We start from the raw sequence: 13,866 nt of genomic DNA on the forward strand, positions 1-13,866 counted from the left end.
TCCAGGACATCAGCTCCACGCAGCAACCTCTGTATTTCTATGCACTTTTAGCAAAGTGTCCTTGGAGCCCTTCACTCTCCTCTTTTGAGATTCAGATCCCGGTTGCTAGTGGCACCAGTTCAACCCTCTGCAGGGGTTGGGGACGGTGGACATGAGTGACCAGAGCAAGTGTCCAGGTCACAGGTGGGTGCGGGCCATGCTTGGTCCCTTCAAGGCATCCACCTACAGCTCTGTATGCCAGCTCAGCCCACCAGAGCCCCGGCCTGCACAGCTCCCAGAGTCCTACCGCCCTGCCTCTGCCACTGCTTCCTGCTGGGGTACTTGACTATGGGAGGGGGCCCTTAAATAGCCCTCCTGCTGTAGGTATCGCTCAGCCCCTCCTGCCTTACCAAGCTCCTAGCATACTCAGTCTTATCAAACACTCGCTGCTGGTTCTCCTCAAGCCTTTCCTATGTTCCACTACCACTGGGCCGCTGGAGGATGACGCGCCAGACACTGATTCGGCCACCATCAAGCCAAGATCTCGCCTCCAGCAGGTTTCAGGCCTTGTGAGGCTGCTGTCTCTAACACGGACCTTCCCTTTCTCCCCACATGTCTGACCATCGCTTTCCTTCACAGCTTGCACATACTGCTCTTTCTATTTCACAGAGAACGGAAGCCATCAGATGGGAGCTCCTGTCACTGAACTACACGCACAGATATTCTTTTCTTCTCTGCAATTTGTTGGTCACCCCCAAACGCACAAGGGAGTATTTGAACAGTACTAAGTAGATCAGATGGCCATTTAAAAATAATCCATTTAGCTGCTGTGTAGAGAATAAAACTCTCCTGGGCGGCATCGTAGCTCTCTCCATGATGCCTCTGTTCTTCAGCATGTTTAACCTCTCCCTGGAAAGAGAGTAGAAGCAGAATTGATAAAGCACTGAAGTTCTCTCCAGCCCCATCCGGGGGTTGCTTCCCCCACCCACCCCCATTCCTGTGTTGATGCATAAAGCCCCCTGCTTGGCCCTCGGTTTGTCTCCCTGCCTGTGCCATTGCCCTCCCCACAACCTGACAACCGGCAGCTCTGCCACTCTGGTTTTCTGATTCTTCCCCAGAGCTTAGATTCCCCAGAGATGTGAAAATTACCTCTATTTGGGTGCGCTATTCCAAGCAGCTGGGACACCTGTGTCACGACCTTGGCTCTACACCGCTACCCTTGGCCAGTGATCCTCCAGGTGTCAACTGACTCCTCCCCTATGTGCAGATACCAGGGGAGCTTATTAGGAAGGGTGTTAAAAGCCTGAGCCTCGATCCCTGAACTCTGTCTCTGCTTGAGCCGGCAGCCATGTGGCGGGTCCTTCTCTTCCTGCTGTGGCTGAGTCCTGTGTCCCCAAACCAGAAGACAGGTGAGGAGCCAGGTTGGAACCTGTGTTAAGAGACCAGAGGGACCCTGGCCTTTGGTCTCATTCATTCATTCATTCATTCATTCATTAAATCAGTCAACCAGTATCTTTGTTTTGGGCACGAGCCTCTACTTCCTAAGGGCTAGCCTTCACTAATTCATTAATCAAATAATTCATTTATTCAGACATTTACTAAGTACTTATGGTGTGTTTGATGTGGCTTTTCTGTGTGCCTTTTTCATGTCTGTAAGATGTCTTTGGGAGAGTCTGTGTGGTTGGGGCTGTCTGGAGTGTTCTGAGGAGGCTCTGCTGGGGCGGGCACCATAGGGCTCCAGAATGTGTATGCTGGGGGGAGGGGCTGAGGGTGACAAGCCCAGATCCAGATTGACAGCAGACTTCCAGGGCAACAGCCAGGTGCTATCCATTAAGTTTGCTAAAATATCCTGGGAAATTCAGTAACTTGTATTTACTAGAGCTTTTGGGGGAGAAAACTAGATGTCACTGATATTAATACTTCTTGAGGGGGTGAAACCCTTAAGGGGCATGCTGGTCAGCAATGGACATGTTATTAAATTGCTTTGTAAAAAGAATTCCGGGCTTCTCTTTTGCTGTGTGGGGTTTGCAAATTGGAGGCTAGAGCAGGATGGCCGGGGCCATAGAGGACTGGACCAGGCAGCCGAGCGCCTGCCTTCCTCACCCTCCCCACACTTGTCTCAGCAACTCGTCAATTTTTTTTTTTTTTTTTTTTTTTTTGGTACTACTGGGGTTCCTGGAAGCCTTTCTACCTCCGGGTTACACTCCCAGACCTATTTTTACATTTTAATTTGGAAACAGGGTCTCCTAAGCCAGCGCGTGCGGCTGGCTTCGAACCTGCGCGATCCTCCTGTCTCTGCCTCCCAAGCGCGGGGATTACAAGCGTGCGCCACCACGCCTGGCAAGGTCGGACATATTTAAAGAGTGTTATTCCTTTCGGGACCTGTCCCTCAGCGTGGAACTTCTCTTAGCCTGTGTTGCTGAAGTCAGTGCTCTGATTTCGGTACTGTTGATTTCACCGTGATTCCCGGAGCTCATGTGTTGGAATCTGGCTCCCATGCAGCAGAGCTGGGGGGTGGGAGGGAGCTCGGCTGAGAGCATTCTGCCCGCCCAAGTGCGTGGACATCATCGTCACTGCAGTGGGTTATTAGCTGAGAGAGTGGGCTTGCCATAAGGGAATTTGACCTCCTCTTGTTTGTGTTGCGCTTTCGCGCATGCGTTCTCGCCACCTGATGCCTCCCTCCGGGTTGTGATGTAGCCAGAAACCCTGACCAGCAGCAGCCCCTCCATTCTGGACTTCCAGCCTCCAAACCGCAAGCCAAGTACACTTTTTTTTCCTTCTTTTTCTTTTGTGGTACTAGGGATTGAACCCATGGGCATCTATCTCTGAGTTGCACCCACAACCCTTTTTATTTTTTATTTTGAAATGGGTTCTTGGCTATGTTGCTGAGTCTCACTATATTGCTGAGGCTGACCTTGAACCTGCAATCCTCTTGTCTCAGCTTCCCAAGCACTAAGATTATAGGCCCGCACCATCCAAACACACTTCTGTTGTTTGTAATTTACCCAATCTGTGATATTTAATTATAGCAGCAGAAAACAGATTGAGGCAGACTCAGCAGCCGGGCATGGTGGCACACGCTTGTAATCCCAGTGCTTCGGAGGCGGAGACAGGAGGACCGCAGGTTCTTGGCCAGCCTCAGCTACTTAGTGAGGCCCTCTGCAGCTTAGTGAGACCCTGTTTCAAAATAAAACATAAAAATAGGGCTGGGGTGTAGCTTGGAGGTAGAATGCCCCTGATTTCAATCCTCCGTACCCCCCCCCCACACACACACACCACACACACACACACACATCCACACACACACACACCACACACACACACATACACACACACACACACACACACACACACACACACACACACATCATTTGGCCTTAGAAATGCAGAGATACATTCCCTACCTTCAAGAAAGTGGTAGGGAAGACAGACACAAAACTGTACAGGGATGGATGATATGTTAGAAGTTAAAATTAGCATGCTTTTAGATAAAAGAAAAAGATTAATCCCCACTGGGAGGATGTAGAAAGGCCTCTCAGAATAGATCTAATTTATTTTATTTATTATTATTATTATTATTATTATTATTATTATTATTATTATTATTTTGGTGGTACTGGGGGTGGAACCCAGAGGCTTTCTACCTCCGGGTTATATATGGGTTTTATAGCTCTGGCTATACTCCCAGACCTTTTTTATATTTTATTTGGAAACAGGGTCTCACTAAGTAGCTGAGGCTGGCCTCAAACCTGTGTGATCCTCCTGTCTCAGCCTCCCAAGTGCGGGGATTACAAGCGTGTGCCACCACGCCCAGCGATCTAATTTATTTTTAAAGGCTACTTATGAAAAATTTCAAACACACACAAAAGTAAAAAGAATAGTATTACAAACCCAAAGCACCTATTGACTAGCTTCAAAATCATTAACATTTTTCTCAAGCTTTTATCCCCCATGTTTAAAAAATATAATCACAATATCCTATTAGAACTAAACTAATTATAAAATACCTACTATGACTGAATTTCTATCAGTGTTCACATTCAAAGTTTTGTTTTTGTTTTTGTTTTTGTTTGCAGTACTGGGAATGGAATCCAGGGGCAATCTACCTCCAAGCCGTAATCTTTTATTCTTTATTTTGAAACAGGGTTTCACTGAATTGCAAAAGGCCTCACTAAGTAGCTGAGGCTGCCCGCGAACTGTGATTCTCCTGTCTCAGCCTCCCAAGCGCTGGGATTACAAGCGTGTGCCACCACACCTGGCTACAATTGGTTTATTTTAATCAAGACCCAAACAAGGCCCAAACATACATTTAATAGACATATTTTTAAGTCTACTGCTTTTTAATCTATATATCAGCCCCATCATTTAATGTCATCTGTTTGTTAATCGAACAGGTGACTTATCCTGTAGCATTTTCTACATTTTGGATTTGGCTGATTGAATCCTTGAGGATGTCCCTCTGCTCATATATTTCCCGAAATCTGGATATCCCCCATAGTTGGGGTCAGATCAGAGTCATTTCATTTCTTTTGAAAAGAATTCTCCATAGATGGTCCTGTGTACTTCCTATTGTATCTCAAAGGAGACATGCAATATCTAGTTGTCCCACTTTTACTGATATTAAACTTGATCATCCAGAGAGAAAGTCCATTATAAAAGTACCCATTAGCCCTCCTCTAATGGTTTTAGCTTCCACTGAGGATTTTTGCTTAGAGCCTTTTCCTTTAGGGATTGCAAGCTGTGATTTTCTAATTCTATCATTCTTTCTAAATTTATTAGGTGAAGTTCTTCTATTAAGAAGAAAGCTTTCCTCAGAGGTAGAATGCTCCTGGGTTCAATCCCCAGGACCAAAAAAATAAGTTTTCTTGTTCTTGGTGTGACACATGCCTGTAACCCGGTACTTAGGAGGCTGAGATGGGAGGATCAAAGGTTTGAGGTTAACCGTAGCAATTTAGCAAGACCCTCAGTAACTTAGAGACCCTATTTCAAGATAAAAAATTAAAAAGGACTAGGGGTGGGTGTAGCTTGGAGGTAGAATGCTCCTGGGTTCAATCCCCAGTACCAAAAAGAGAAGAGAAGAGAAGGAGGAGGAAGAGGAGGAGGGGGAGGAGGAAGAGGAGGAGAATTACTTTCCCTTCAACTATTTGGTTTGTAAGGAAAGTCTGGATAAATGTTTGATTCTTTAATTAACATTTTCATAATAATGAGCTAGTCCTTGGTAGCATTGGGGAAGCTGGATTTAAATCTGGCCCTGAAATATAAGGATGTTTTCTTCTAAAGGATTTAGGAGGGAAGGGACTTCCAAGCAGGGAAAATAAAATAAACCAAGTCAAGAGCAGGCAAGGTGTTTATAGAATAGAAGAGATGGGTGGTGTGTCAACAACAGGGTGTGTGTGTGTGTGTGTGTGTGTGTGTGTGTGTGTGTTACTACAGATTAAACTCAGGAGCATTCTACCTCTGAGCTATACTTCCAGTCCTATTTTTTTTTTTTTTGAAACAGGTCTCACTAAGTAGCTGGGGCTAGCTATAAACCTATTATCCTTTTGTTTCAGCCTCCCAAGTCCTGGGATACAGGTGTGTGCCACCACACCTGGCTAACAACAAGCTATTTTATTTTATTTTATTGCGGTATTGGGGATGGAACCCAGGGGCATTCTACCTCCAAGCTACACTCCCAGCCTATTATTTTTATTCTTTATTTTGAAACAGGGTCTCACTGAGTTGCAAAGGGCCTCACTAAGTAGCTGAGGCTGTCCATGAACCGTGATCCTCCGGTCTCAGCCTCCCAAATGCTGGGATTACAAGCGGGCACCACCACGCCCAGCTTCCACAACAGGCTTTTTGAGTAAGATCACTAAGCATAGTGTGGCAGGAAAACAGGGACGAAGTCAACATTGCTGGAGATATTCCCAGCTCAGTCACCACCTCAATCATGACCTTGGGCAAATGGCTCTTCTCTCATCTATAAAATTTGGGCATCTCTCTAGATCAGTGGTTTTCAAACTTTTCTGATCCCCCAATCCATTCATTAGTAAGCATCATTTTATGCTTTGACCTATTAATACATGCATGAAAATAAACAAAAATCTCAAAAAGAATGCCAAACAACTCTTATTATATGTATTGTTTGCGGATCTATTTTATTTTATTTGAGTTGATGCCATTCCAACCCATGCTCTTTCAATCAATTTTTGGTCATGACCGCTGAATTGCTCTCTGACTCACCAGGAGACTACAGCCCTAGTTTGGGACCCACCCTCTCTGACTGATCCTTGGTCTTAGTGACAACCTGAGGCTGGACCAGGCACTTGGGCACAGGGACAACATGAGAAGGGCAAAAGGTCACTTGGCGAGCTCTCTTTTAGGAGGCTCTTGAGCTGAATGTGAAGGCAGAAGCTAAGCTAAACTCAGAAGCCACCACCGCGGCTCAGCCCACCCTTACCTGGAGAGGTCCTGGGACACTACTCCCCTTTTGCCAGACACCAGCTGGCCTCTGTTTCCACAACAGACGGAGTCTGCAATGCCCAGATCCACGCCGAGGCCTGATCCCTGTTGACCTTGTCTACTTCGGAAAGCTCTCAAGTGTATCCTTAAACAAAGCCCTAGGCAGGTGCTAGCCTAACAGGAGGCATTTGGAAGGTCCAGGCAGAGCAGAGGGAGAGCAGCCTGGGGAGCCCTGGAGTGGGAACATCCGGCCCATCACCACCTGAGCCAAAGCCCACCATGTAACTGATTCTTGGTCCCTACTCGCCAGTGCTTTGCGAGATATTCTCTCGTCTTGTAGTAGATGGGTAATGACTAGATGACCATTTTGTTGAACAACTTGGGAAAATGGTTGGGGGATAGATTTGACAAAACTTTTGTGAATAGAGGCCATAGAGAGCTTCTAATTTCATAAGGGTTGGTTTTTCTTCCTGCTACACACTCTTCTCTGAGGAATTTTATAGTTTTAGCTCTTACAGTTAGATCTGTGACTAACAGGTCTGTGTGTTAGGTCTATTTTGAGTTAATTGTGTGTATATGGTGTGAAGTAGGAATCAAAAGTCATTTTTCTACATGTGGATATCCAGGTGTCCCTGGACCATTTGTTAAATTCTCATTAAATCCCCCCCCCTCTCTCACTCAACCTCCCCTTGGAATTTACCCCAGGAGTGGTCTATCTCTGAAATATATCCCCAGCCCTTCCCTTTTTATTTTATTTTGAGACAGGGTTTTACTAAGTTGTCTAAGCTGGCCTTGAAGTTGTGATCTTTCTGCCTTGGTCTCCCAAGTAGAAATCTGTTTTTCTTGTTTTGGTACTAGGTATTAAGCTCAGGGGATTTCTACCTCTGAGCTACACCTCTAGACTTTTTTTTTATTTTGAAATAGAGTCTTGTTAAGTTGCTGAGATTGGCCTCAAACCTGTGATCTTCCTGGTCACAGCCTCCCAAGTACAGGATTATAGGCATGTGCTACCACATCCAGCAAAATCTACTTTTTTTTAATGTCCTTTTTCCTCCAGGCAATTGTTCCTACCCCCAGCCTCTCTGCTGTCTTGGAACAGATCACCACTGCAGGAGGGAAAGCTGCTACTGTGATGAATTCTGCCACGTGGTACCTGACTGCTGCCCAGACCACAGTGTCCTCTGCAAACCGGGTAACTCTCATTTCCACCTATGGTAGAGCTAGATACTGTGACTGACAGAGCCTGTCTCTTAAGTTGAGTCCAGGATGGGGACTGGATGATATCGAAGGTTCTTGGCAATCCTAAAATATTTGCATTCTATCTATCTCATATCAAAAGTTCTAACTTTATTTCCCCGGTGTTCCTTGCCACCTGCTGTACCCCTCTGAGCCTCTTTTCCGGGTCCCAGAAGGAGAGATGAAGCTTCTGGAGGTGGGGGTCCAGGTGGGGAATGAGGTAGTTGGGTTCTACTTACCTGACCCCATCCTCTCTTGCAATGTGTATGCCTCTTGGCCTGTCCATGTAAACTTTTGAGGGCAGCCAGGAGCCTACAGTGAGGTGCTGGGGACCCTGTATTGCACAACAGAACAAAGGCAGGAACAAAGACAAGTTCTTTCACCCTGTGGTTCTCAGCTTCTCAGGCTACCAAGATGGTGCTACAGATGGTGCTGAGGATGAAGAGCCCCCCTGGTCCTGCCAGAAACAATCTAGAGTGGGTGCAGAGCTTGGTGAGTGCCCTACAGGTTTCCCAGAAGGGCCAGGTAGCAGCCAGCTTGTCTCCCTGGCCTCCAGGCTCCAAAGTCAGGACGCAATTTCCAAAGGGTTAAGAGCCCCCCAGAGCTCCATTGCAATGATGGCTTTGGGGTAGAGGCCAGGATTTCTGTGTGTGTGTGTGTGTGTGTGTGTGTGTGTGTGTGTGTGTATTTATTATTAGGGATTTAACGTAAAGGTATTCTACCTTTGGGCTACACCACCAGCCCGATTTTCTTTCTTATTTGGGAACAGGGTCTCGCTAGGTTAAGAGTCTCAGTACTTGCCGGGCATGGTGGCACACGCTTGTAATCCTCGCACTTGGGAGGTGGAGACAGGAGGATTGTGCATGTTCAAAGCCAGCCTTGCTGGCTTAAGAGACCCTGTTTCCAAATTAAAAAAAATATAAAATACATCTGGGAGTGTAGCCCAGAGGTAGAAGGGTTTCCAGGAACCCCAGTACCACCACCACAAAAAAAAAAAAAGAGTCTAAGTACTTGCTGAAGCTGTCTTCAAACCTTTGATCCTCCTGTCTCAGCTTCCCAAGTACTAGAATTACCAGTGTGTACCACCACACCTGGCTGAGGCCAGAATTTCTGCTCACAGCCATGAAATTTGACTTTAATTTTCTTTCTATGTATCATGAAATAGTCTTCTTTTGACTTTTCCCCAACCATTTAAACATGCAAGGAAGATTCTTAGCTTGTTAACTGCAGGAAAACATGGAGTAGGCCTCATTTGCCTGCAATCTGTAGTTTTCTGACCTCCACCTAACTCCTCCTCTACTCTCTTCTTTCCTTCTGTGTCCTGGCCCTAGCCCCAGCCTGCCCAAGCTCTCAGCCCAGGCAGGGAGGACAGGCCTTGGCCCCCGTCCTGGCCTCTACAGTTGGGGCAGAAGGGAAGGAGGAGCTGAGCAGGGGATAGAGCCGGGCCCGTGGGTCAGATGAGCCTGCCTTCAAATCCCGGAGCCTCTCTACTAGCTGGGGGACCACACACAACTACACTAGCCTTTCTCAGAGCCTCTGCTTCTCATCTGTGTCTTAGAGCTTGCCTGGCAGGGCTGTGGTGAGAGTAGAGAGTGAGTATGGAAGGGTGTGGCTCTTGGGGATGTACAGGAGACTTGGTGGGGGTGCACAGCGGTTCTGTTACTGGGGGGCGCGTGATCAGCTGGAGAGGAAACAGGCCTTTGCTTACTGCTCATTTAGGTTCAGCAACTTCTCCAAACCAGCCTCCCAGGCAGGCCATTCTCCATGTCGGTGAAGGAAATCAAAACGAGAGGCTGATCCTCCCTGAGGCTCCTCCTCCGTGCCAGCAGGACCTGTGCCAGCAACTCACCTGGCCCCACCTGGGCCTATCCCAGTCAGAGTCACTGGGCCCAGGATTGCTTCTTGCTGCCCGGCAGCCATCCTGTGTGTTTCCACGCTCTAGAGGTTCCCAGACTCATTTGGCTTACTGCCTCCTTTTCAGAAAAGACAAAAACAGCTCCCCCTGGAATCTACCTTCCTTAAGCGAATAAACAGACTGATGCAGTGACAAATTTTTAAAATTTATTTATCTATCATCTATCTATCTATCTATCTATCTATCTATCTATCTATCTGTGTGTGTATGTGTGTGTGTCTGTGTGTGTGTGTTACTGGGGATTGAGCCCAAAAGCATTCTACCTCCAAGCTACACCCCCAGCCCTATTTGATTTTTTATTTTGAAACAGGGTCTCACTAAGTTTCTGAGGGCCTTGCTTTATTGCTGAGGCTGGCATCAAACCTGTGATCCTCCTGTCTCAGCCTCAAGACTACTGGGATCACACGTATGTGCCACCACACCTGCCTTGTATCTATATTTTGTTCCAGCACCTCCTGGGGGGTGGTATCACCCACTGTGGGAACCTATGAAACCAGAGGAAAACCTAAATCTACAAGTGTTGTAAATACACTTAAAGGTGCACAAAGTCAGTCATACAAATTACTAAATATACACGTGGCTTGTGGCACTTTTCACTGTGTTGTGATTGTTACAGTGAATATAGCAGATATATTTTGAAAGTAGGAAATAAGAACTAGCCCTCCTTGAGCTTCGTGGTCTGTCCTCGCTCCTCTGTATTCCCTCAGGGCTCTGTTACTGCCTACAAGTCTGGGAAAGTCCTGGTCTGAGTCCTGTGGTCCTGGCCTCCTACTCTACTCCCCTCTTTTTCCAGGGGTGGAAGGAGAGCCCGGGACCTTCCTCTGATAGGCGACCCCAGGGGATCTCACTGTGTACATCAAAACTCTAGGGGGTGACGCCAGCATCTGTGGGGTCTAACAAGCCCATCCTCCTCCCTCACATACCTACTCTTCTCCTGGTTCCATGTATGGCTTCCTTATCCTCAACCCCCTGGACTCCAGACCTTAGCATCGACTTGTACTGCTTGCTGCCCCGGGCTTCTTTTCCAAGTTGCGATATCTATTTCTACTTCACAACGTTGTCATATCTGTCCCCGTTGTAGTCCCACTGCTGAGCTCCTAGGTCACAGCCATGGGGTCCTCATGCCATGAACTCTTCCCTGATATCCTTGCCCACATTGTTCTTCTCGAAGCAGAGCTCTGATGTTGCCAGGTCTGTGCTCAGAACCATCCCTGGCTTCCCCATTCCTACAGATCAAAGGCCAAACGCCCAGGCCTGGCGAGCCCAGTGCCTCACAACAGCCCCAGTGTGCATTTCTGGCCTTACCTCCTGCTAATGCCCTTCACCTACTCCTGTGTTGCAGCTGAATGGAATGACCTCTTATCCGCATCTGGACCTTGCTCTTGGCCTTCGCTAAGGTGAACATTGGTTTCTAGGTAAATGATTATAGTATAGGAGTCCTTTTGGCACAGAGCCCAGCTCTTGGCTAATGGGTTTTTCTTGGCTTAGTTTTCTTGAATAATTTATTTAGAAACATAATCCCAAGGAGCAGAGGTTATGTAGGGAAGAGGAAGTGAGGCAGGAATGCAGAGAAAGTCAGTACAAAGATGTGTCATCCAGGCGCCAGGTACTTGGAAGGCAGAGAGAGGAGGATCCCAGGTTTGAGGCTAACTCAGCAACTTAGCAAGGCTCTTGGACATCTACTGAGACCCTGCTTCACAGTAAAAGGGTCTGAGGGTATAGCTCAGAGGTAGAATGCCCCTGGATTCAATCACACACATAGATGTTATCCAGTTGGCCCCTGCCATGGTCGACTGGTTACTTGATCTTATGGGATCTTTTTTGGGGGTGGGGTGGGGGGAGTGGTTTGGTACTGGGGATTGAACGCAAGGGCATTCTAGCTCTAAGCTATACTCCCACCCCTCTTCTTTAATTTTTTACTTTGAAACAGGGTCTAAGTTGCTGAAACTGGCCTCAAACCTGCAGTTCTGTCTCAGTCTCTCAATCCTCTAGGTTTTCTAAGAAGCCTTTTGGAATGTGTCTGAGAGCCATCTCTCTCCTGGGGATGAATCTGTCTGCCAACTTCCATTCTCCTTGGGTTATAGGTTGTTTCAGAGGCTCCGTGTGTGTGTGTGTGTGTGTGTGTGTGTGTGTGTGTATCACTCTGGAGTATTAATAGCAGCTGCATTCAAAATAATAAAAAAGTGAAGCCAGGTGTGGTGGTGCATGCTTGTAATCCTAGTACTTTGGAGGCTGAGACAGGAGGACTGCAGGTTCTCGGCCAGCCTCGGCTACTTATTGAGGCTCTCTATAGCTTAGTGAGCCCCTGTTTCAAAATAAAGAATAAAAAACAGGGCTGGGGGTGTAGCTTGGAGGTAGAATGCCCCTAGGGTCAATCCCTAGAATTGCAAAATAAATAAATAAAAATAAAAAAGTGAAAACAGTGCAAATATCTATCAACAGGAAAATGAATGAATAAATTGCAGTATATATTTATACAATGGAAAACTACTCAACATAAAAAAAGAAGTATTATTACACAACATGGGCGAGTCTCACAGACATGTTAAGAGAAAGAAAGAAAGAACATATACATGATGCCATTTTATGAAATTCAGAAACAGGCAGAACTCACCATAGTGGTAGAGAGTGAACAGCAGTTACATTTAGCGGTGGGGGATACTGACTGGAAGGGACGCCCAGGATCCCCTCGAGGTGCTGAAAACGTGTGCGTCTTAAGCTGAGGGGCAGATTCATCAGGCTGCCTACTAAAGATGGGCTGCTTCACCATATGTAAGTTACACCATAAGAAAGAAGCAAATGAACAGAGACCTCCCTGGCATTTCCTATTCTACAATCCGGAGATGTGGGTTGCTGTGGGGAAAGATGTGGGGTTGCTGTGGCCCTTCTCAGGGCCGTGGGAAGCCAGAGGTGTGGGACCTCACAGTCGAGCTGCTGGCGGGTCGGAGAGTCCGGGGCTCAAAAAGAGAGTAAAAATAAAAAGAGAAAACAGAAAAAAAAAGGAAAAAAAATGGGGAGGGACCCAAGAGTTCTCCCGGGTTTCGGCACCAAATGATAAGTAAAATAAAAAATTAAATGCGAGTAAATAAAAATAATGTGCATACGGCGGAGTGTGAAAAACACGAGAGAGGTCCGGTACACATGGCATGTAAAGTTTTAATGGCACGGCTCTCCCGGGGATCAGGGCGAGGCACCGTGGGGCCCGCGCGCCTGTCCGAAGCTTGAGGACGCGGGCTCTCCTTTTCAAGGTATGCATCTCGGGAGAGGAGGGTTTACTCGCGGGAACGCCCAATTCTCGCAGGAGGTTTCAGCCCCTCCCTTGCCCTGCAGAGGTCATGTGACACAAAGTCACATGAGTGCAGGACCCAACTTAACAGCCACCACGCCCAGCTTTTTATTTTTATTTTTAAACAGGTTCTCACTAGGTTGATGAGAGTCTCCTCTCCCTCCTCTCTTTCCTCCTTCTCTTCCTCCTCTTCCTCCTCCTCTGTACTAGAAATTGAATCCAGAGACTTTGAGCTATGCTCTCAGCTCTTTTTTTTTTTTTTTTTTTTTTTTGGCCAGGGGATCAAACCCAGATGGGCTGGTTTACCATATGTAAATTATATAATAAGAAAGGAAGCAAAAGAACAGAGGCCTCCCTGGAGTTACAAGCAGGTGCCACCACACCCAACTTTGTATTTTGTTTTGAAAGAGGGTTTCACTAGGTTGCTGAGCGTCTTGCTAACTTGCTGAGACTGTCCTTGAACTTGTGATTGTCTTGTCTCTGCCTCCCAAATACTGAGATTCCAGACTGGAGACCACCACACCCAGTTTAAGCCTTCCCTTTTATTAATTTTGGTATAGAACTGGGCATGGTGGCATACACTAGTAATCCAAGTACTGGGGAGGCTGAGATAGGAGGATCGCAGGTTCGAAGACAGCCTCAGCAAGTATTGAGACTTTCATCAGCCTAGAGAGAGAGACTCTGTTTCAAAACAAAAATAAAATAGGGCTGGGGGTGGAGCTCAGAGGTAGAATGACCCTGGGTACAGTCCCTAGTACCACACACACACACACACACACACACACACACACACACGATTTAGTGTTTGTAATTGTTTAGTCTTTTCTCAGCTGGCGCCCCCCCCCCCCAATTACTGGATCCAAGTTGGCAGAGGAAAAAAGCTTCATCCCAACAAACCCAGGACAATTTGACTGCAGCCTATGTGCTAGAACTCCTTCTCCTCCATACTGGAAATTGAATCCAGAGACATTTGCCTTTGAGTTACACTCTCAAACATTCTCTCTCT

This window comes from Muscardinus avellanarius (genome assembly GCF_963383645.1).
Source record: "Muscardinus avellanarius genome assembly, chromosome: 5".
Lineage (NCBI taxonomy): Eukaryota > Metazoa > Chordata > Mammalia > Rodentia > Gliridae > Muscardinus > Muscardinus avellanarius.